General features: G+C 46.3%; 1 protein-coding gene across 1 annotated transcript in view; it reads left to right on the top strand.

Annotated features, from left to right (window-relative positions):
- KLHL25 (kelch like family member 25) overlaps positions 1-21,963 on the top strand; it is a 178,604-nt gene extending 156,641 nt beyond the window's left edge. Inside the window, exon 3 of the mRNA XM_069624283.1 lies at positions 14,905-21,963. The gene's annotated coding sequence lies outside the window, so the exon portion shown is untranslated. The remainder of the gene's footprint in view (positions 1-14,904) is intronic.
- The last annotated feature ends 1,782 nt before the right edge of the window (positions 21,964-23,745 follow it).

The raw sequence follows: 23,745 nt of genomic DNA, 5'->3' as shown, positions 1-23,745 counted from the left end.
CTATTCCTCCCGCCACCTCAGAAGGTTTTACTCTTCGAACCTATCCCTCTTGCGTCTCTCGCTCTATATCACCTACTTAAAATGCTGACTTTACCCTCTCAGTGCATGCTTGCTTCTGGCACTTTACAAGGCAGTGTCATTAAAGGTTCTCTGTTGTTTGGTGCTTGTCATGTGGATTGTTGTAATTGCCCAGTGTTGACATCTCCTTCACCAATGACCTGCTTTGGTGTCTTGGATGCATATCTCCTCCAAGTCAATCCTTTTTGGCTGCCAATCAGCAGTTGTTTGGGCCAAAACCTTAAAATCGGTTGCCACCATCCTAGATTGAGGCGGCTCCAAGATGGCAGTTGCCTGATCCACTAATGGCAACCCCACGGCTCCTTGACTGTGTGCAGGAAACACCATTGAGCTAAATGGGCTGTTGGCGCCCCCTTTTTCCCCCAGCAGCGCTGAAGTGTAACTATGCTCTCAGAAATTCGGTATGCTGGGGCTGGGCATGGACGGCCTGTGCGAGTGAATTTAAAGAGATAGTCCAGTAAAAAATGTTATTTTAAAAATAGATAGGCAACATTAAAAAAATAATACTAGCACTTTTTTTTAAAAAATTCCTATGTAAAATTTTGAGCTATTCAAGCTCAAAATTCGCAAAAGCAAGCACATGGGCGCATCCATTTTGTGAAATGGATGCCCGCCTGTGCTGTCTTTTGCTTTTGCGGCACTAATGAAGGAAAAGCCAGCCAGCTGTAGTAAACAAAAGCTACCGCTGGGTGGCTTTTCCTTCATTGGTGCTGTACGCGGAGGACGGGGACCGGAGACCAGAGCAGGAAAGCTGCAGCTGAATCTCGGTAAGTGCTATTTATTTAAAAAAAAAAAAATAAGCACTAGCTGCAGTTTTTTTTTTCTAAGATTTCCAGGCTGGAGGAGCCCGGAAAACTTAGAAATAAAACCGCAGCTTTAAAAACGTTGTATTTATGTTTGCAGTCGCTTTTGAAGCGACCGCAAACATAAATACAACCTTGTGTTTGAAAACGCTGCGGTTTTTCTTTCCAAGTTTCTCAGGCTCCTCCGGCTCGGAGGAGCCTGAGAAACTCGGAAAGAAAAACCGCAGCGTTTTCAAACACAACTGCGTTGTGTTTCTGCCTGCTGTGGCTATCACTTTGGGTCTCCGGTGCTTCCCCAGGGGAGCACCGGAGACCCAAAGTGAAAGCCAAGGCAGGCAGAAACACAACACGGTTGTGTTTACATGCCGCGGTGTTTCTGTCTATAGCTGATTTCCCATTTGGGGCTCTCGGGCTCCCCATGGGGGGCCCGAGAGCCCCAAATGGGAAATGCTAAATGTTGCAGTGTTTCTGCCTAAATCTGCCTTCCTACCGGAGACCCAAAGTGAAAGCCAAGGCAGGCAGAAACACAACGCGGTTGTGTTTGAAAATGCTGCGGTTTTTCTTTCGAGTTTCTCAGGCTCCTCCGAGCCGGAGGAGCCTGAGAAACTTGGAAAGAAAAACCGCAGCGTTTTCAAACACAACGTTGTATTTATGTTTGCGGTCGCTTCAAAAGCGACCGCAAACATAAATACGTTTTTAAAGCTACGGTTTTATTTCTAAGTTTTCTGGGCTCCTCCAGCCCGGAAAACTTAGAAAAAAAAACGCAGCTAGTGCTTATTTTATTATTTTTTAAAAATAAATAGCACTTACCGAGATTCAGCTGCAGCTTTCCTGCTCTGGTCTCCGGTCCCCGTCCTCCGCGTACAGCACCAATGAAGGAAAAGCCACCCAGCGGTAGCTTTTGTTTACTACAGCTGGCTGGCTTTTCCTTCATTAGTGCTGCAAAAGCAAAAGCCAGCACAGGCAGGCATCCATTTCACAAAATGGATGCGCCCATGTGCTTACTTTTGCGAATTTTGAGCTTGAATAGCTCAAAATTTTACATAGGAAGTTTAAAAAAAAAAAAAGTGCTAGTATTTTTTTAAAATAAAATGTTTTACTAGACTATCCCTTTAAGCTGAGAGAACGCACTGGAGTTGTTGGACCCCTGTGGCTCCGATCGTTCAATTCAAACCTTTTCAACTTTTTGCTCCTGCGCTTCCTTAGCTTGGTCTTCATTGGGCGTGTGAAAACCTTTACAGAATAATCTGCAGGCACCCTGCATCCCTTACTTACAAGGAGTGGCAGTACGGTGCCATTTTCATTGAAGGGTCCAAACTGTTTTGCCTCGCTCAATATCGGGAAAAATCAAACTCGGGAAAAATATTATTTAAAGACACTGAAACAGTATCTTTTTTTTTTTCTTTCTTCAATAAAATATTACTGGCAATGGGGGAGCAATTAAAGACAAATCCCATTTCATCACAGGATTTAACTTAAAGAGAAGGAAAACAGAACAAGATTTCAGTGAACAGAAATATTGACGGTAGTGCAAAAAATATGACTAAAAATATATTTACTCATGGTGATGAGGTTGTTATGCCCACAATATTTGTTAGAGACGGGACAAAGAGTTAATATGTGTAATTCTTTATGTCCACAACGTTGTCTTGTAGCTGGCCTTATAGATTTATACGTACGTTTTGGGTGGTTAGATGGTTCTCATCTCTGCATTTATTTGCACTTTTAGTCTCTTTGGATGTATGATTATGTGAATGTTTGTTTTGACTATTTCTGGATGTATTTCTATTGAGTTTTCTTAATGTATTTCTATGAAATGATGTCAAACGATGTACTTTAATTCAGTATAGTGTATAGTTCTGATGAATTGACTTGTGTGATTTTTGTGCTAGTTTATTTTTGCTGTCTTGTGCTTTGAACTCTGTGAATATTTATTATTCTATAAATGACACAGTTTCATTGATTGCCAGTGAATTTCATCAACAGATCTCATTCTTCTGTATATGATTGGTGTATCCCGTATATCTTGTTGGTTAAGGGAAACCTGCTTTTCAGTCGTTTATTTACCACACGAGGCAAACCATTTCCAAACAAATCCTGGCACTCTGGGTGGCAGACTGCATCACTCACTGGCATGAGGCTATGGGTGATCCTCTCCCACACCTGGCAACTGCACATTCTGCCAGAGGAAAGGTTACAAAAAGGGCACATTCTTACAAAGGGGGTGTTCCATGCAGTGGATATTCCTATGACATCCGCAGAGCACCCACATGGAGCACAGTCCATGTGTTTACCAAGCATTAGTGCCTGGAGGAACACATCATGAAGGGTCAGCTGTTGGCCAGGTGGTGCGGCAGCATATATGTACCATCATAGTACTGACCCTTGTGGAGGGCGTTACTTGTAGCATGCTGTGAAGGGTGCAAATATCTGACTGCCTGCTACCACTGCTTGGTATTGTATGCAAGCATGTGAATCTATGAAAGATCCAGTGCTGCACACATTTTAGTTGCTTACCTGTAACTTTATTTCTCTAGCATTGGTATCTTTCATAGATTTACGATGGGGGGGGGGGGAAAGGGGGTTGGGGGGCACAATGTAATCCACCAATGATATTCTGAGGATGTTGACGTAGTTTCTTGAGTAAATATTATTTCAGGTGCAAGAGGGTCAACCAGTCTTAGGGCCATCTAAGACTGTGCACTAGAACTAAAACAAACATACCCTGTTAGACGCTAACAGCAGACACAAAGTTGCACTCGTATTGTGATAAATACCCTCCCAGGTAGATTTGAACAGAAGAGTTTGGGGTAGTGTTTCCCCCTAACCTAACCTAATGTATAGTATAGAGAGTTTTCTTCTACAAATTGATCCCTGTTATAATTTCAAAATTTAAGAAAGAAAAAACAATCAATAAGTAATTCAGTCTTCATCTGGGTACCGATACTGTCTCAACAAAAATGGACGCCACTATAGTGCACAGGTACAATTTTTAGTGAGTGTAAACATAAACATAATGGAAGAAAATCAATTTCAATTAAACCATTGACAAGTACTTTCTGTTGACAAAACAGGAACTCTCATCCATAAGTACTGTTTCAATTAATTTCTGTAGATCACAGTTTTGTTACAAAACCAAGACTAATTCATGTAAGTACATAGTTGTGTTTTAAACATTGTGTTATCAACTTCACACAAATGCTTCAATTCATAAAGAAATCATAATATTAGTTCCAATCTAATAGGCTCCTTGAGTTGTAATAGGGTTGCCGACGCGTTTCGGACACTAGATCTGTCTTCAGGGCTAGATGCCTATTACTCACTGTTGAATAGTGTTCAATTCTTGTGCCAGTGGTGTATCTTAAACTTTTGACCTATAAATAATGTAAAATTAAAAAAGTGCCTTAGTGTGCAACCGATTGACAAGTTTGCTCATATAAATTTTAACAATGTACATCAGAACTATAAGTGGTGTCAATTACCTCAGAGCGCAGATGAACCCCTACTGGTGCCTAACATCAGACTTGGTGCCTGAATACAAGGCTGGTTATTGGAGTCCAATAGCATCACAGGCAGTGGCAGTATGCTGCTGCTGTAGAGCGATCCAGGTCTGTCCGTGGAAAACCTGAAAAAGAGGTATATGTGCGTCACTAGATAGGACATCAGTCGAGTGCTGAAACAAGCAACATTCAGCGTGTCGATTATGCACATTAACACAGATCTCTATCTGTTGCTAACAACGTGTGATCCGAGTGCAGTACTCGCTTCGGCCAGTTAAACAGAGTGGACCTCTAACCAAATGTGGCTACCGGCTCCTTAGTGAGTAATCAGATCAGCTTACACAATGGCCTCACGCTCGTGGGGAAGTGAAGTTACCTGCAGAGTGTCCCACTGTGCTCGTACGGGTTCATTGGACGCTGTCATAAGTGCGAGCGCCAGGGTGTTTTAGAGGGTTACCATGGGCAATCCACGCATGCGCGTGTTGTCCCACGGTGGCCATCTTGGGGTGGGCACGTTTCCAGGGTAACGTCCCACGCATCGGAAATACAAGTATATCCTGTTACGGCAACAATCCAACAATTCCACCATAGTATAAGTATTTTGTGGACTGTATCGAGTGAAATGGGGGGGGGGGGGGCCACAGGACAAAAGGCTAGCATCCGAAAAAACGATTTTTTTCGGTTGAGTGACCATTTCCTGTAGAGGTACGGAATACAAACAGCATGCAGCCGTTGTAATTCTGTGCCGCTGTTTGTCAACTAAATTGAGTCAATAACTGATAGTGTCAGGAGTAAAGGCAGAGGTCCGGGGGCTTAAGATTTACGGTTGCGTGCCCAAATCCTGAGTAGATAAGTAGCCAACGAACCATGCTCGACTGAAATGTCAGTGGGGTGAGTAAACACCTTAATCCTCCATATTCCTAAGGGGGAAAGTAAACCCCTCAGCCTATCAGAAGCACTGCCGCTATACATAATTGAAGGTGACTGCAATTACACTCAATATTAGTCATACCGTTGGGTATGAATGTTTCCAAAATCGCCAGTGGCCATGCACTTACTTGAAGCTCGTGCAGGATCCCACTATCATTGAGTTATATGACCCGGACACTGATCATGAAGACCTCTACAGTCAGAAGACCGCAAACCCTTATTATGAGCACTTCCAAATATCTACTCAAGAAGATCCACAGGACAAGCATTTTGTTGAATAGATCTTTGGAGATAAAAAGGCTGTGTCTCAATGTATTCCCCTACTAAAGTCTGTCCAGTGAAAGGTACAACCCTCGCTAGAAACACCAAATCAGACGCGAGCTGTGAACCCCTGCATAGAAAAACTTTCAGGCCTGCCCCATCTGACCCGCTATACATCTGGGGTCAGCTAAAACCTGACTCGTTCATCGTTACTACGACAAGGAAGAGAGCAGGTCCTCCGCTAGCCTCCTCTGAAGCTCCTCCTGACAAGGAATGTAAAATGCTGTACACAATGGGCAGGAAGGTTGTCTCTTCAGCTGCTTTCCAGACCAGAATAGCTTATAACTACTTTATTAGCCAGTTTCAATTGCATACCGTGGATTCCTAGTCTGACTGGGAATCATTCAAGTATGTGACTCTATGAAAGCTACCAATGCTGGAGAAATCCAGTTACAGGTAAGCATCTAAAACCTCTGCACCCAAAGGCTTCTTGGTATCTTTGACAACATCATGCTGGTGCTGTTAGGATAACCCCATGGGTTCTGGTCACACAACCTGCCACAGTCTCTCCAGGCACTTGGCCCTTAACAACCCTGATTGTGCCTTCTCTCCTTGATGGCTGTTATCTGCTCCTTTCCTCCTCCAACATCAGCTTTCCTCTTCACCACCTCTCCTCCCCTCTCCTATGTAATCCAGCTGGTCCGCCTCTTCTTTAGATTTTTTCCCCACTAACATCTTACTCTTTGGCTGCTTCTTCCTCCTCCTAATGGTCTCTCTCCTGTCGCTTCTTGCTTCTTTCTCTATTATCACCTTTTCCTCTTTTCTCTCCCTCTCCCACCTACCCACCTTGTGTGCTTTGCCGCCACCTCTCATTCAGTTCACTCTCCTCTGGGCAGTTTTTTCTCTACCTCTGTCCCCTTACACTCCACCACCTCCTTCCTTATGTTTTCTGCTCCACTGAACACTCTCATGCTTTCTATGCCTCCACCTCCTGAACCCAACACATTTCCCAAACTCCCCTGCATTACTGGCTCACCTGCTGCCAGTGAGATTACAATATTACTTTCAGGTCGGGCTCCTGGTTTAGCAAGTCAATTTATTTGATGGATTGAGATTGCTTTCTTAGTTCCTGGAAAGCATTTGTACTCCTACTCGGTCTTCTTTCCACGTGCTCCCGCAAATCCACCACTTTGTAGTGCTTGACGACACACGGTACGCTGCCTATCTATATTCAGACTAACTTAATGTTTTTGTGCCTTCCAGCTAAGGGGCCCCTTCATACAATGATCAGTGGGCATCTGCCTAATGTAAGCCACTTGGCATTTTAACTGTATTTCACGTAGCCATAAACGGTTATCTTAATCAACATGGCGGTTTGTATTTGAAGCGCTGCTGTGTGAGTATTACAAATGATAATTTCCCTGCTAGCTCTGGGTCTCTCTGTACTTGGGCAGTGGGACCTCTCTTCTTAGAATGTGAATTTATTAGGATACTGCAATTTTCCTCATCTGGGGCCTACTAAATATATTGGTTACTGGACCCTCACCCCCATAGGTTCCCTAGTGGCACCCCCTAGCCTAAAGCATTTGACTTATCACAATACTGTGCTTTGAAGTGAATATTTGTTAAAAGGGATGCATGTGCTAATAATATTTAGGTATCGTCTGAAACTAGCCGCCCCCTCATGTGGGATTTACAGAGCTGTTCTATGTGCCACGCACTCGACTGATCATATCTTTTGCAGGTGATATCCAAAATGAAATCATAGGTCGAGAATTCTTAGAGAAATCCCTCCGCTCCATTTGGAAATCCAGCTCCAGAAATCCAGAAAGTTGTAATTGTTTATTTGTAGAGCAATTATACACAAGTGAAGTGCTTCAAAGGGCTTCAAGGGGGGGAAGGGGAACAAGGTAGTACAGTCGTCATTCTTGGGCCTTGAAGATTCTGAATGATTTACAACAATAGCTAGCATACTATACCAGAGGCATGTGTACTAGTGAGGTGCTTGACAAAGAGTGAGGGGTAAAGGGGGTGGTGGGGAGGGGCATACGTAGACCAGACAGACAGACTTGCAAGGCCTAGAGCATTCAAGGTCTCCAGAGCTCTCGTTATCTCTAGACTGGACTACTGCAACAGCCTCTTTCTAAATCTTCATGCCTCTACTGTCTGCCCTCTGCAACTCATGCAGAACAGGACTGCAAGACTTGTCCTTGGCCTCAAGCTCAGGGATCGTATTTCTCCAGGACTGAAATCTCTGCACTGGCTCCCAGTGGCTGCGAGGATCAAGTTCAAAACCCTCTGTATTGTCCACAAGGCCTTCTGGGGCCCCAATACCTTCAACTCTCTCTTCCTAAATATCTTCCCTCTCAAGCGCTTCCCTCATCCGCCTCCAACTCCCTTAGGGTCAGTCGCTTCTCCAAGCAACGAGTTGGTGGTAGATCTTTCTTCAGCTGGGGCCTCCCTCTGGAACAGCCTCCCTGAAACTTGAGGAAAACCATTTCCGGTTCCGTAAGCACCTCAAAACCTTTCTCTTTGCTTCTGCCTTTTCCCCCTCCCATCCCTCCCCTGCTGACCTTCTGGTTGAAACTGAATCTGCACTGGTAACCTGGCCACCCTCGGTTCTCGGGCCCAGGTCCCTCCGCCTCCAGTCACACACACACACACACACACACACACACACACACACCGGCACTGCCTGCCTGGCAACCCCTGCTCTTGGGGACTGTTTCTGTATCCCTACAGTCACATTACCAGCACTTGACACCTGATGTCTGCACTTACCTTTGCATTTGCCACCTGCTGGCTGGTACTTTACTTATTGTTATTATTCAATACACATGTACTGCACTGTCCCTCCTCCTTGCCCCCCGCACTTCCTCCTTCCCCCATCCCATGCACTTGCGCGATCTGAATGACACCTGGCCTAGTAGGATTGTTGTCTGTCCTCCCTTTGTTCCCCCTCCCTTGCGCCTTGAAACACTTGTATAGGCGCGGTATAAATGCTATATAATATCATGGTCAAGGACGTGTGAGGGAGGGGAAGAGGGATAAGTGCACCCAGTCCATTAGAAGCCTGGATTAAGTGCAGAGTGGGTGCCCCTCTCATGGAGCATATTGCAGTAGCGCCAGGCAGAGTGTGGAAGCCCGGAGGCAAGTGCATGACTGATGGGGGAGCCAGGGACCTGTGAAGCTCTGAAGGTGCACCAGGCGACCAGTCAGCTAACTGAATAGGTCAGGGAAGAGAAGAAAGGAGGGAAAGAAGTGAGGAGAAAGGAGGTTAGCAGGAGAGAGGGAGGCGGAAGGACGAAGTTGGTGCGCAAGATAATCTTGGAAGTGTGTCATGTCACGATGCTGTTTTTGACTTTGAGCTATGATATGATATATGATAATCTTTCTTCGGCTGGCTCCTCCCTCTGGAACAGCCTCCCTGCCACTCTGAAACTTGAGCAGAATCATGTCTGGTTCTGGAAGCACCTCAAGACCTTCCTCTTTGCTTCTGCCTTTTCTCTTCCTCTCCCCTGCTGATCTCCTGTGTTATACTGCACTGGTCACCTGGCCACCCTCTGAATTCGGGCCCAGGTCCCTGCCTGTCCAGCTGCAAACCTACACTGCCTCTCGGCACCCCCTGCACTTGTGGTCTGCATCTGTAACCCTACAGTCCCCTCTCCTGCACTTACTAGACACTTGTCTGCACTTCTGAATACCCGCACTTGCCACCCATTGGCTGCACTTCTTGTTGTTTCCTGTTCCTTTGTCCTGGACTTTTCCCTCCTCCCCCCACATCCTAGCACTTCTCCCCTCCATGTTCCCCTGCACTTGCGCGATCTGTATGTCACTAGGCCTAGTCAGATCTTATTTTTTTTGTCCTCTGTCTGTTTCCTCCCCCCATTGCCTTGTCGGGCCTTGAAACACTTGTGTATAGGCGCGTTATAAATGCCATACAAAGGTACAGGCAATAAAGGCACTCCTTGTTTGTTTCCCGCTTCGATATTTTTTGGTTGTAAGTGGAACACGTTTTGAAGAGGCTTTTCCTATGCTTGGGATCAGTTGTAAAGCGGTAATGGAGCGGAACACCTTAGTTGACTAATCCTGAAGCAACACCAGGCAACTTTTGCCCCCCCTCCTTTTAGGGAGTTCCTACTGACTGTAGTGCTCCCAAACCCCCACAATATGGAAGCTCCTCTGTACCTATAAAATAAGAATATTTTTGAGAGGTGTTCATTGCTTGATTTGACATTTTTTCTTTGGACCCTTGTTGTAGACATTTTGTGGCATTTAAATCTTTAAATAGAAGCCATACCGGAGTTATGGTATGGTGAATGGTATTTCTCATAATCATTACAGCCACAGCAATCCGATATGACATGTCATCCTTGGACATGGAAGATGCGTATTTAGACATCCCCATTCAGACAAAACACTGTCAATATCTTTGGTTTGAAGTGACGGGGCACCATTACCAGTTCAAAGTTCTTCTGTTAAGCCTAAAATCGCCCCCCAAAAGTATTTCCCGAGTGCCTGGCCCTAACCGTGTACCATCTCAGAAGGCAAGTTATTCATGTGTACACTTACCTAGATTACTGACTGGTTCGGACCCCAACCCTCTGTAGGATGTTTTAATCAGGCAACATCTAATTCCTCGATCATGATCAGATGTTTTCTCAGTCTCTTGTAGAAGCTTGTCTGTTGTATTTTTCCATCATCTGTATCCCTGCAAAGAGCTTGTGTTCCAAGCTTAACTTCCTACAACTGTGCTTTAAATGATATGATACGATATGATAGGTTATTTATAACGCACTTAAGCGCAGACCAGGGGATCGAACCTGTGTTGCTCCGTGTCGCCTTGCTTCCAAGGCGAGCACGAGGCCCCTTAGCTATCCTCCCAAGATCCCTTTAATTTATCCAAAAATGCTTTTTTGCTGGGGTCTTGGATCTATGCGCCAATTTATTTTCAATTATCAAGAATGCTGTAATGCTGTTGCCTTGTTTAAATGCTCTCTCTAAAGCCTTTCCTCAAACTGCCGGCATTCTTCAATCTGAAGTGGAAGAGAATGATGTCAAGCTCCCATTTCTTCACAAAGAATTTTAAATTCAAGGATGCACACTTTTGCAGTTTTTCCATTAAACTCCTTCTTTTGCACAAATTAACTTGAACATTGTTTAGCCACTGTATTTTTTTTAGTTAAAAAAAAGAAATTGCAGAATAGCTATTAGCGATTTTCCCGTTGATTCATTAGCAACCGTTGTCGGGCAACAAGGTTGGCGCGGAGCATCTAGCATCACCTTGAGGCACACCAATAAGCCGTGCCACACAGTTTGAGGTGCACTAACCTAACAAAGGGTTCAGAGATCCTTCACTTATCTGGAGTTTTTCAGTGGTTCTGAACAGCAAAGAAAATACCATGATGGAGAAATAAGCGTTTTAATAGACAGCGGTCTGTACCTTTTATTAGCTGGGGTGAGAAATATCCTGATTTCTGTCTGGCTCATGGTTTATTCACTTTCAGAACCCAGCCTTCCAACTGGGACCTTTAGCACACCACCAGTACTTCCCCTGCACGTGGAAACTTGCAAAAAAACGACCAAAACATTCAGTATTTTCATCATTGTATTGGTACGTTGGGCCTGTGCACCAGCAGGGTGTTGCATTTGTCCAATTGAACACATTGGCACTTAGAGTGGAGCGCATAGCTTTCAATGTTGGTGGGGTCGAATGTTGACAGTGGGACCAGAGTAGTTCTGTTTTGGTGGCGGCATTTTGTTTAATTTGTATTTTATAAAGTGTTTTTGCCAAAGCGCTATACAAGAAATACTAAGGAGCAGAGGCAAATAATACATGAGATGTAAAAGGCGAACAAGATGCTACATATTTTTAGTCAGAGTAGCTAGAAGGAGAGCTTTCAGAGGGGAGTGTGAAGAAGCAAGAGTAAGGGCAGAGTGTAATGGGAGGAAGCGCATGCCAGAGTTTAGAGGACAGATGGAGAAATTGAGAACATTTACTGGGCGCAAGACCAGAGTAGACTGAAGACGCTGACTCTACGAGTAAATCGAAATCAGAGAAGAATGGTCAGGCGTCGAGCCTTGAAAACCTTTTAAAAGCCTTAATATTAGTGAAACTGGAAACGAGGAGGACAGGAGAGCAAAAAAAGAGCAGCAAATGAAAGAAGGCCGAATGTAGGAGACGGAGATAAAAGGAGAATTTTAAAGGGCCTGATGTAGCAGAGGGGAATAATATAAAGGATAGAGGGGGAGTGGCATGAAGGTAAAGCATTGAAGGACTGAATCTAGAAGATGGGAAGGGTGCAACAGGCCCAATGTAGGTGAGGGGAATGGTATAAAGGGAGCATAGTAAGGGGCCTAATGTAGGTGAGGGGAATGGTATAAAGGGAGCATAGTAAAGAGCCTAATGTAGAAGAGATGAATGGTATAAGGGGGGAATAGTAAAGGGCCTAATGTAGGTGAGAGGAATGGTATAAAGGGAGCATAGTAAAGGGCCTAATGTAGGTGAGGGGAATGGTATAAGGGGAGCATTGTAAAGGGCCTAATGGAGGAGAGAGGAATGGTATAAAGGGAGCATAGTAAAGGGCCTAATGTAGGAGAGGGGAATGGTATTAGGGGAGCATAGTAAAGAATCTAATGTATGTGAGGGGAATGGTATAAAGGGGGCATATTAAGGGGCCTAATGTAGGTGAGGGGAATGGTATAAAGGGAGCATAGTAAAGGGCCTAATATTGGTCAGGGCAATGGTATAAAGGGAGCATAGTAAATAGCCTAATGTAGGAGAGGGGAATCGTAGGAGAGGGGAATCGTATAAGGGAAGCATAGTAAAGGGCCTAATGTAGGTGAGGAGAATGGTATAAGGAGAGCATAGTAAAGGGCCTAATGTAGGTGAGGGGAATGGTGTAAAGGGCCTAATGTAGGAGAGAGGAATGGTATAAAGGGAGCATAGTAAAGGGCCTAATGTAGGTGAGGGGAATGGTATAAGGGGAGCATAGTAAAGGGCCTAATGTAGGTGAGGGGAATGGTGTAAAGGGCCTAATGTAGGAGAGAGGAATGGTATAAAGGGAGCATAGTAAAGGGCCTAATGTAGGTGAGGGGAATGGTATAAGGGGAGCATAGTAAAGGGCCTAATGTAGGTGAGGGGAATGGTATAAGGGGAGCACAGTAAAGGGCCTAATGTAGGAGAGAGGAATGATATAAAGGGAGCATAGTAAAGGGCCTAATGTAGGTGAGGGGAATGGTATAAGGGGAGCATAGTAAAGGGCCTAATGTAGGAGAGGGGAATGGTATTAGGGGGCATATTAAGGGGCCTAATGTAGGTGAGGGGAATGCTATAAAGGGAGCATAGTAAGGGGCCTAATGTAGGAGAGAGGAATGGTATAAAGGGTGCATAGTAAAGGGCCTAATGTAGGTGAGGGGAATGGTATAAGGGGAGCACAGTAAAGGGCCTAATGTAGGAGAGGAATGATATAAAGGGAGCATAGTAAAGGGCCTAATGTAGGTGAGGGGAATGGTATAAGGGGAGCTTAGTAAAGGGCCTAATGTAGGTGAGGGAATGGTGTAAAGGGCCTAATGTAGGAGAGAGGAATGGTATAAAGGGAGCATATTAAAGGGCCTAATGTAGGAGAGGGGAATGGTATTGGGGGGCATATTAAGGGGCCTAATGTAGGTGAGGGGAATGCTATAAAGGGAGCATAGTAAGGGGCCTAATGTAGGAGAGAGGAATGGTATAAAGGGTGCATAGTAAAGGGCCTAATGTAGGGGAGAGGAGTGGTATAATGGGAGCATAGTAAAGGGCCAATGTAGGAGAGGCGAATGGTATAAAGGAGCATAGTAAACGGCCTAATGTAGGTGAGGGGAATGGTATAAAGGGAGCATAATAAATGGCCTAATGTAGGTGAGGGACTGGTATAAAGGGAGCATAGTAAAGGGACTAATTTAGGTGAGGGAGATGGTATAACGGGAGCATAGTAAGGGGCCTAATGTAGGTGAGGGGAATGGTATAAAGGGAGAATACTAAAGGGCCTAATGTAGGAGAGGGGAATGGCATAAAGGGAGCATAGTAAAGAGCCTAATGTAGGAGAGGCAAATGGTATAAAGGGAGCATAGTAAAGGGCCTAATGTAGGAGAGGGAAATGGTATAAAGGGGGCATATTAAAGGTCCATGGACTGGCCATTGTGAGACACAGAAACGTTGTGCGGTACGACGGGAAGATTTGCCAGTCCAGAAAAAGGATTGAGTTGTTGGAGAGATTTGAAGACCTCTGCAGTAGGAGAGATGTTGGAGATGCCCACAGATCGCTGCAGCAGGCACAGTAACAACTTGAGTGATCTGGCTGGGTAACACCATCCGCTATCCCAAAGGGATTGTAAATGGATGTACCGTTTTGATTTGGTCTTTTTATTTTAGTAGATTTTTTACTTTTGATTGAATTATATTTCACACACCTTTTTAGTTAAGCTATTAGGTGGTGCTTTAGTGCCATCAATAAGCCAAAACGATTTCATTAGAGTATCAACAGGTAGAAATGACATATGAGGAGGGACAGAAAGCTTGTAGGTCCTTGGTTATTTGCCCACCCATTGACTTCCCATGGCCATGCTGATCCCAATCGCCATTACCAGTTCCTCGCCTAAGCACCTCCTCATGGGAACTCTTTAATCAAGCCTTACTATCATAATTTGCACTTGAAGTACCTGCCAGTGTTTTTTCGAAGCAGTCTTCTGAGAGATAATGACTTCATTGGAGTTGTAAATGCGCTACTGGTGTAATATAAATTGTGTCAGGCTTCAGCCACTGCATTTATAAGCACTGTGTGTGTCCTTCAAGGAAGTCCTGTTAATAAAAAGCATTGGCAAAGCCAATAGTTTTGGCTTGTGTATAAGTATTAGGCTTTTGCCAGGCACAGCTATTAGATGCCCAGTTACTCGCACTATTTTGCACCTGCTACCATCAATAGCCAGTTAATGCCACTATGGCAGTACCTGGCAAGTGCCTTTCCCAAACCTACAAAAAAGTCAAACTGTTGACATTACCAATGCTTGTTCTTAATAGTGTTTCCCCTTTCCACGCCAGGTTCTACAGTTCGGTCGAGTCTGGGCTGTTTACTACTGAAAATAACCAGAGGTGCATGATGTGTGATGAACACAGTCTTGCTTTTGGATTAAAGACTACGGAAATGATCTGCTCCAGATGTATGTTGAATTGTTGCAAGAAGCGGATGTTTTTACCGATCTAAAAAAAGAAATCTTGGCACTCATTGTAAACAAGAGGACGGAGATGTTTTAATGTGCGCGCTTTCATTGTTTTCTTCTTTTGATTTCCTCCCCAGATGCTGCCTGGCATTCGTCCTCTCTTGGGGTGCCCATGCTGTGATTGAGAGCGGCCCAGCGTACCCAGAGCAGAGAAAGATTCCTCGCAGGCCCTGCCCCGCCCGCGCCGTGTCGACGAGCAGATGAGCAGAGGGGCCATGTCATTGGGTGACGTTCCAAGCCATGAAGCAACTGCGGAGAACAAAGACTCGTTATCGGGATTTTTTTGTAGAATTATTTTCTTAGCAGGGCGCAAAAAGCCTTTCCAAAGGAGTTTTTTTTTCTTCTTCTTTTTCTGGGAATTCGAGTTCGGAAATTCAAGATGTGACATCCAACCGATTCTTATTCAGACTTGGAATTTCAAGTCGGCTTTGCTCTCCACAGTCCAGTTTGGGAGTGTCCTGCTGGTAATGATTGACGGGCGTAGGTTTGCCGGGTCTTACAACCTGCTGGTTTTCCACTTGCAGAGTGTCTGTTTGGTTTTAGTCTGGGGTGCTTTGGGGTGACTGCGCCTTAGTTTGCAAGTATCATCGAAGCGTTTTGCCAACTCTTTGTATGAGGACACCAGGTGGAGGGAGAAGCTTTGGGCCGTGTTAGAAACTTACAACTTACTCATTATAGAGTTAATGTAATGGGTGATGTGGCATAGTTGGGGAAATATTCTGCACTGTTCATGAGAAGTAAACACGCCTAGCCAGCTTAAGTATATAGGGCCTCGTTACGAGTCCGGCGGTAACCAAGCCGGAAAAACCGTCAGGTTACCGCGGGACCCGTATTACCATTCCGCCTCTGTGATTCCCAGAATCACCAGGACATTACAACCCCGGTGACCCGGTAATTCCGGAGGCGGAATTCGGTAAATCCCCATTCCCATGGAGTCCCATAGGGCTCCATGGGAATGGGGAAGTGGAAACACCGGCACCATGCTGTAATGGTGCCGGTATTTCCACGTCCGCCTGCAGGGGGGGTGGTGTTATACCCGCTATGTCAGACCTGGCGGGAGTGACACCTCCCGCCTGCAGAACTCTAGATCAGCCAGTCCGGAAACAACGGTGGCGGCGGGATTACCGCCACCGTTATTTCCGGACTGGCTGACTCGTAATGAGGCCCCTAGTGTTTTTCAGGATTGTATTTTGCTTTCGGTGATCTCTGTCCAGGGGGGTGGCTTAAACATCAACCTCACTGGGCTAATGCCCTATTCTGCCAGCATCATCAAAGCTTCCAGGTCATTTGGCCTGCTAGTTTTGTGGAAAGGGGCCCCTGCTATGAGGCCTCCAGTTGCACCCTGAGGCCCCACCCCCCCACCCCCACAGAAGACACAGCAGACTCTGCTTCCTGTCTGGGCTCCACACGTGCTCTGACTAGCACAGGTGACGCGCACCGCCACGTGTGTCTGTTAAAGGGATACCACACTCCTCCTTTTTCATAACATCACAAAACCACCACCCACACAAACATGTGGCAAATCACACCCTCTAACAGAACATGTCAAACAGTCTCCAGCAAACTCGCGGCTGCTCGACTCTGGGGTCCATTACATAGTCATTCAGGCAGGCAGGTCTCCCCTCTCAGTTCGCTGGGGACACCGTCAGCCCCCTTCCCAAGTTGGCCTCTCCTCACCTGCATCCCTTTGGTCCAAGGGAAACTGAGAGCAATCAGTCCCACCACCTTCATCAGGCTCTTCGGCACAATTTCTTCCCGGGTTGCCCCTGGCCGTTTTCCATATCCCAGCCTCTAGAAGAAACTGGCATTCCAGGTAACAGTGGCAGTTCCATCTGAGGCTGTCACCATAGAGCCCTCGCTTGGGGATGCCTATTTCTCACTATCACCTCATCTCCCAGGGCTAACTGGTGTTGTTGAAGCCCCCTTCTTATATTCTCACCCTCGTTGCTCTACCTCCAACTCCACTTGGGCGTCATCGATCACAGCCGGCTCCCGGTCCCCTGCATCAGGCAAGAGGCCTCTTGGGCATCTCTTAAACATTGTTTCCGCTGGAGCTACTGCAGTCGAGCAATGGGGAGTTGCCTGATATTCCCTTAGGAACTGGTCAAGGGCCCTTCGAAGACGCTGTACCTGCCAATGTGTGATCCTGATCACCTTGTTGAGGGTCCTCATGAACTGTTCTACTTCGCTGCCCTCTGCCAAACCAGAGTGATCTTCCAATGGTGTATTCCATGCTCCTTCATGAATTGGCCGAAGCTTTCCCCTTGCAAGGGCGGTCCATTGTCCGAACATATGGTCTCTGCAGACCATGGGTCGCAAAGATCTTTTCCAGAGTCATCGCCACATTGTCAAATGGCACGGAGTCCAGGAATTCAACTTCCGGGTACCTCGACCACTGATCCACCACCACCAGGAAATAGATGCCTCAGCAGCGCAAGGGCCTTGTGCTCGATCTGGAAGTATCTCTGTTCGGTCTCTGACAGAGCGTGGCTGGCATATATAATAGGCCTCACTTCTCCTTTGTTGTCCATCTGCGTCAGAACCGCTCCCAGACTAAACGGACTGGCGTCTACCACCACCTCAGATGGAAGCGATGGGTCGAAGAACGCCATTGTATCTTCAGCTGTGAGGGCTTCCTTTTACATCCTCAAACGCTGCTTGCTCAAAAGGACCCCACTGCCAGGTGTTATTCTTCCTCGTGAGGCTCCTCGGGGGCTCAGACCGCGTGGCCAGGTTCCTTACCGCCTGCAGTATGTCATCGTGCCCAGAAAGCTGCTTACATCCGTCACATGCTCCGGGGGCCTGGCATCCATTATGTCCTTGACCTTGCAGGGATCAGGGGAGGACACCCCTCCTTCCTTAAACACAAAGCCAAAGAACTCAATGCTTGTCTTCTGGAATTCACACTTCTCCCAATGCAGCGTTAGGTCCAGTGCCTGCATACTTTCCATGGTCCACACCAGGTGTGCCAAGTGATCTACCTCCAATCTGGCAAACACTAGGCTATCATCACTTATATTCAAGACACCTTCTAGGTCCACCAGAGCCCCTCTTATCAAGTTCTGGAACACTTCAGCAGCTGATGACACACCAAAGCTGAGGTGTTTATATCGGTACACTCCTCGGTGCATCGTGAATGTCGTGATATACCTGGACTCTGGATGTAACACGACCTGGTAGTATACAGCCCTCAAGTCCAGCGTGGAGAAAAACCTTGCACCATGCAGCTCTGCGATGTCATCGTGTAGGGGTAAGGTGTGTCTCCCTCTTTATCGCTTTATTGGGCAATTGCATGCCCACACAGATTCTGACGGCGTCGGGCTGTTTGGGTTTTCGAGCAATCGCGATGGGCAACACCCAGGGTGTCGGGCCTTCAACCTTTCCGATTACGTCCAAGTTAACTAGATTCCCCAGTTCTTTGTCCACCAGTTCTCGTAAGTGAAAAGAGACTCTTCGATGTTTCAGGGCGACGGGTCGGATGGACTCGTCAATGTGCAGTCTCAATGGCTCGCGGACCATCTGGCCAATCCCCACAAATAACTCAGCAAATCTTTCGGGGATCACCTGCACATCTCTGACCTACACACTATACGCGAAACTGATGATTCCCAGTGCTTCTGCTGCAGCATAGCTCAGGAGAGTGTTCGTACGTGCATCTGTCACAAAGAACCGTGCTTTGATCGAACTGCTGCCATGCTCCACCTTCAACACGAATGCCCCCACCAACGGGATGGGTTGATCACGCCTGAAACTGAAAATGCGTCCTTGGGATGTTGCAGTGTAGGGGGGTCCTTCATGGCTTCGTAATGCACCATGACGTTGACCGAGGCACCAGTGTCCACCGGCACCAGTGACCCATCCACCTGCACCCTACATTTCAGCTGCCTCCTGCCCTTAGCTCTCAAAACGCTCACACTGGAGGTAAAGAAAACCTTCTCCTAATCTTCCTCTTCTTCCAGGTCCTTCCTCCTCCTGATCCACGAGGGCCACATTAGGTGGACGCTGCTGTCTGGAAAAACCTGGCATGGATGGGAACTCTCTGGACCACTACCTGTAGTGGAGCCCTGCACATGTGTGCATAGTGGTCTACATTCCTGCATGCTTTTACCTTTGCCGGACACTCTGTGGGGTGCGGTAGGTCATACTCACACTTCAGACACGACTTCGGTGACCTGTTTCTGTCCCTCTGTGGTCCGTCAGGCCCACTTGCCCCTTGGCCACGGGCAATGGCACATACCTCCTCCGTCTTGCCGAGGCATATCGCTGCGTTCATCCTGAATGCACGTGTCTCCGCCACCTCATGCAACCGTCCGAGTTCAGGTATTCAGGGCAGCGTGAGGCCTTGTTCACGTAGTACTTCACACTATAGCTTGGGGTATCCTGTCCCACAAAATGTCCTGTAGTTCCAGTATGGCTCACCCCACTGCACTGACCAGAAGGGCAGTCACAAAATTGAGCGCCTTGAAAAGCGCTGAGTATTCCCAGGAGCGTCCACCCTCACTTCCTTCACAAGCTGCACCCAGCACAAAACTTGGCACCAAAATGACTGAGAGAAAAAAAGAAAAAAAAAACTGTGTCCCCCAAATTCACACATTCCCCTCACCTTCCGACTTCCAGATTAGGGATCCAGATCGCAACATGCTGAAATTCATCCATGTGGTAGTGGGATGTCCAGAAATTTGGCCTGGGGGCACACAAACACTCATCTAGGGAGCCGCAACCTCCTTAGCCAGAACAACATAAAATGGCGGCTGAAAACTCTGCATGTGCCGGCTCCGCGTTATATGAAGAAATCGTCCCTCGAGTCGTAGCTCGGAGCTCACTGCCGCCTAGGCCAGCAGGTCCGTACATGCATGGTCGACCACCTCATCGACAATGTGGCAAGGGGCCTCCTGCTTTGAGGCCTCCAGTTGCACGGTGAACTACCCCCCCTCAAATCCCCTCCCCGGCCACCCAGCAGACTCTGCTTCATATCCATGCTCCAACGAGCGCAAGTGACGCGCCTCATTTATTAATTTCCACCCACGATGGAGTTACGTCAAAGGGAGACCACAGATTACAAATGATCACTAAAGTGATAGGCCCCTCGGGCTGAATAATGGCCTTTCCCAAACAGCTCAACCAACTGCTGTCCACCAGACTTCAGCGATGTTGTGCCTGTTCAGTAGATGCAGTGTTAGGATTTTATAAAAAAGGTATGCACTGTACCACACCCTCCCAGGGATGCTGGAGGCGTCCAGTAAAACTGTGCACACGTAGTTGGTGCTTTGCGTTGGGCCTACCATTTAAGTCTGCCCCTCTCACTTATTATTTGGTGGACCACAGTAGTGCTGTTGGCGGAATATGCTGCAGGCTGGGGAAAATTAGATATAAAACATCATGCCCTTCTCAATAAGATTGTAGGAAACAATTAACATCTAGAGACCATTTCCACTTAGAGCATGGAGGATGGCCAGCACTGAACTTGAGGAGATTGTATGGAAAAAAAAAGGCAAAAATAGATCTTTGTATACAAATACTTTGCACTGCTCATAAGTACATTTAGTACGGTGGTGATTTAATTGTAAAAGGAGGTGCGGTGGGGAGAGGGCTCCCTTTCAATGTTGAGACTTTGCAAACATTGAATATACTTCAAAGCATTTGTGCATCACTTTGTCCAAAGTGGAAACCTGATTAACGGAGGTGTAAAAATGTAAGTGATTATGATACTTCGGTGAAGGTTTGACTGCAACAATCATATTTGGTGACGTGTAATCAAAGTGCAAACATTTGAGTGATCAGTACTTACTGCACGGCGTGTCCATGAACTGTGGCCAAGAAACATGGGCTTTGTATCGACGGAGGCTGTTCTACCTCACATGGCTCGAGAAATGGTAGTCTTCCAAGACCAACCCTGCCGTGGGCACATGCCTGATTCTCATAGTGGTAAGGGTCCCAAAACTAAAATACTGTGTGGCAGAGCAGAGCATGGCTACTTGGACAATGCCGTTCTTACTGGGAGTCGCACAGTACATCGATAAGCAGTTACATAGAGCCTGTCCACATAAAGTACTGTAACTCTGTCCAGATCCACGTGTGCCCCCCACTTAGTGATTTATTTATATATACATGCAAAGCACAGAAGGTCTCGTAAGTCCCTGTAATTTGGTGGCAGGGACCTGTTACGTACGTGCGTTTGCATCAAGTCCTTGCTGACAAACTTTCTGAATTTGCATGGCGGAGTGCAAAAGGGAGGATTAAAAGACGGGGTGCACGCTTGTATGCTGCCCTTTTGGACTATACGCATGGCAGGCAGCATTTACAATGGATTCCGTTGGTGTCCAACTGCTATTTGCCGGTGTAAAAAAACTGGCGGACTCCACAGGAATAGACCGCATCTGCAAAAGCTGGAGTATTGTATTATTGAGAGGAAGGGGGCGACGGAAATATAGTTAGGACACCCTCTCCACTCCTCCATACAAATGAGACGTAACATGAAGGCTTTTATGCCTTTCATTTACATTACACCCTGATCAAAAATTAGCTCCATATTGGCAAAGGACGCAGGTTCTGGATGGTGACATTAACTTTGCATATGCTCCTTGTTGAACAGATCTGGCTCAGGTTTACACAAAAGAAAACTGAATTCTGTTTGCAGAACTCGTCACCAGCAGGTAGTCTTATTTCTTACTTCTAACAACGTCTTATCCCATTCTTCTTAAATGTGTGCGTTCTCTGCTGATAAACCTTTGCACTGAAAAAGGAAACCCGCTGCCTAGTGACCTGCTGAAAGAACAATGCTCAAAGTATTATATTTTTAAGCATTTATTTTAGTTGCATATTTCATGTCAACTTCAGGCGAAGTTGAGGTCTTGTTGATCCTCAAAGTAAAAACTGCAGAGCTAATGGCGTTGCAAGATGGAAGATCTTGTCATTCTGGGGAATCGTAGATTAGTCATGTGTGCACCACTGGTTCGAGAAATAGTTTTGACCCTGTCCCGTAAACATAGCACAAATTCACAGCTTGGTATCTACAATCTGTTGCTATCTTTTTGTAATACATGCTGAGGCCGCAGTGAAATCCCCTGTTGATTTATTGCACATATTGTTTGGGATATTTCAACAAAAGTGTAATTAAACTTCACGTGAATACCCGGTTTACTCTCACGCTTTATTCCTACTCTTGAACATTGAACCATCTGCATTGTTAATACTATGAAGTAGCAAATGTTAAAAACTGACGACAAACGCAGCCTCTGACAGCAAACGGTGATGTTCTCTATTAACTGTCAAGCACTGTCTGGGTAAGATGTCAGCTTTTTTTGTACAAGCTAGCCTATAAACTGTCAGGTGTGCTGGGTTTGTGTCAATTTATGTATGCTCAGATACAAGTTACTGTGCCTAACGGGCATGGCCAGAGAATGTTTTTTCTGGATTACCGCACATCTCAAGAAGAAACCAGGGGAACTTCATGCGGTCAAAATGCTGTTTAAGCTGCACAATATATTTTCAGTTCAATATGCTGTACCTCCTTATTCCTGACTTTGAGTGACTGGACAATTACTGGCTTTAGCTATTAGAATTACTGATTGCGCATGTTGCCTAGTTTCCAGCTGGTCAGGATCACGTCTTGTTTTTTGTTATAATCATTCCATCTGTTTCTCTGTCTGTCATGTGCGAATTTTGGCTACAAAGCTGGAGAATGTCGTCCCTGCATCAGTCGGGCCATATCACGGCTTACAGGAAGCATGATGGTCCACTCAAGGCTGACACAAGAAGTGCCGAAGGCAGCACCTTTTTACGTCTGTTCTTCGCCAACGGCCTGCACCTATAGCCAATGTAGCCATGCCTACGTAACAAAGAAGTCTACAATGCAAGTCTAGAATGCACACCTTTCTCTTCCAAATAATCAAGATCTTAAGGTATTAATCAAGATAAACTATGGATGCAGGGGAGAATCATGCAGCCGTGGTACAAGGCTTGTTGCTCAAATACGAAACACTAAACAGTGTTCTCAAGTGAGGGACACTCTCATCCCCTACACACCTTCTGTACTGCAAAAACAGTCAAATGCTCATACAAATTCGATTTGTATTGTGAGAAACCTGAAGGTGTCTGATTAGCTAGTCCCTGTGGATCTTTCATCCAGGTGGCCAGGACACGGCCATCGCTATTGGATCCAGTTCCTGGGGGTGGACCAGTGAGGGGGATCACCTAGATGGGGGGGCCTCTCATGGTTTGGGAGTGGGACACGATGGGTGAGATGCAGTATCCCCCTTCCCTTTACATTTTTCCCCATCCTCTCACAGAGGATATTCCAAACCACTGCCCGCACCCTTTCTAACTCCAAGACTTTCGCACAACACAACAGACTAACACCAGAGCCATTTACCTGACCTGTCCCAATACCGGGGTCAGGCAAAGTCAGGCAATTGATCAGAATCACGCACACCTGTCAGCCCTTTCCCTTCCCCAAAGAGATAAAAGCTGGTGCCAGAGAGCACAGTACGAGCAAGGCGAGCACGGCAGACAGTACGATGAGACAGTTACTACGTGGCAGTTCAAGAGAAGGAGAAAGGTGGCAGGAATCGAGAGGGTGGCGAGGAGAGGTGTGACCTTGCCCTTTTTGTCACAGACCCACAGAACCATTGTGAAAGAGAGCCTAAGGCTGCAAACAATAGCAGAAGTGTCCTGCAGCAGATGTCAACGGTACACAGGGCAAGTCTATGTCGATAAGCAGGAGCGAGGGAAGCTCCCGCGGTACCGTCCTTGACTCCAGAAAAGCCAACATCCAAGCAGTTTATTACAGCCGGTGGGTCGAGGGGAGAACCGATAAGAAACCCGGGCGGTGATGAGTGAGAGTCGTAAATTGGCACATTTTTAACCAAAGCTCCTGAACTTTGACTGAACTGTTAAAATTGTGAAGGGTCGAACAGCTG

This window comes from Ambystoma mexicanum, chromosome 11 (assembly GCF_040938575.1).
Source record: "Ambystoma mexicanum isolate Mex_15411 chromosome 11, UKY_AmexF1_1, whole genome shotgun sequence".
Classification (NCBI taxonomy): domain Eukaryota; kingdom Metazoa; phylum Chordata; class Amphibia; order Caudata; family Ambystomatidae; genus Ambystoma; species Ambystoma mexicanum.
The sequence above is the reverse complement of the archived record's forward strand: the minus strand, read 5'-3'. Positions and strand labels throughout refer to the sequence as shown.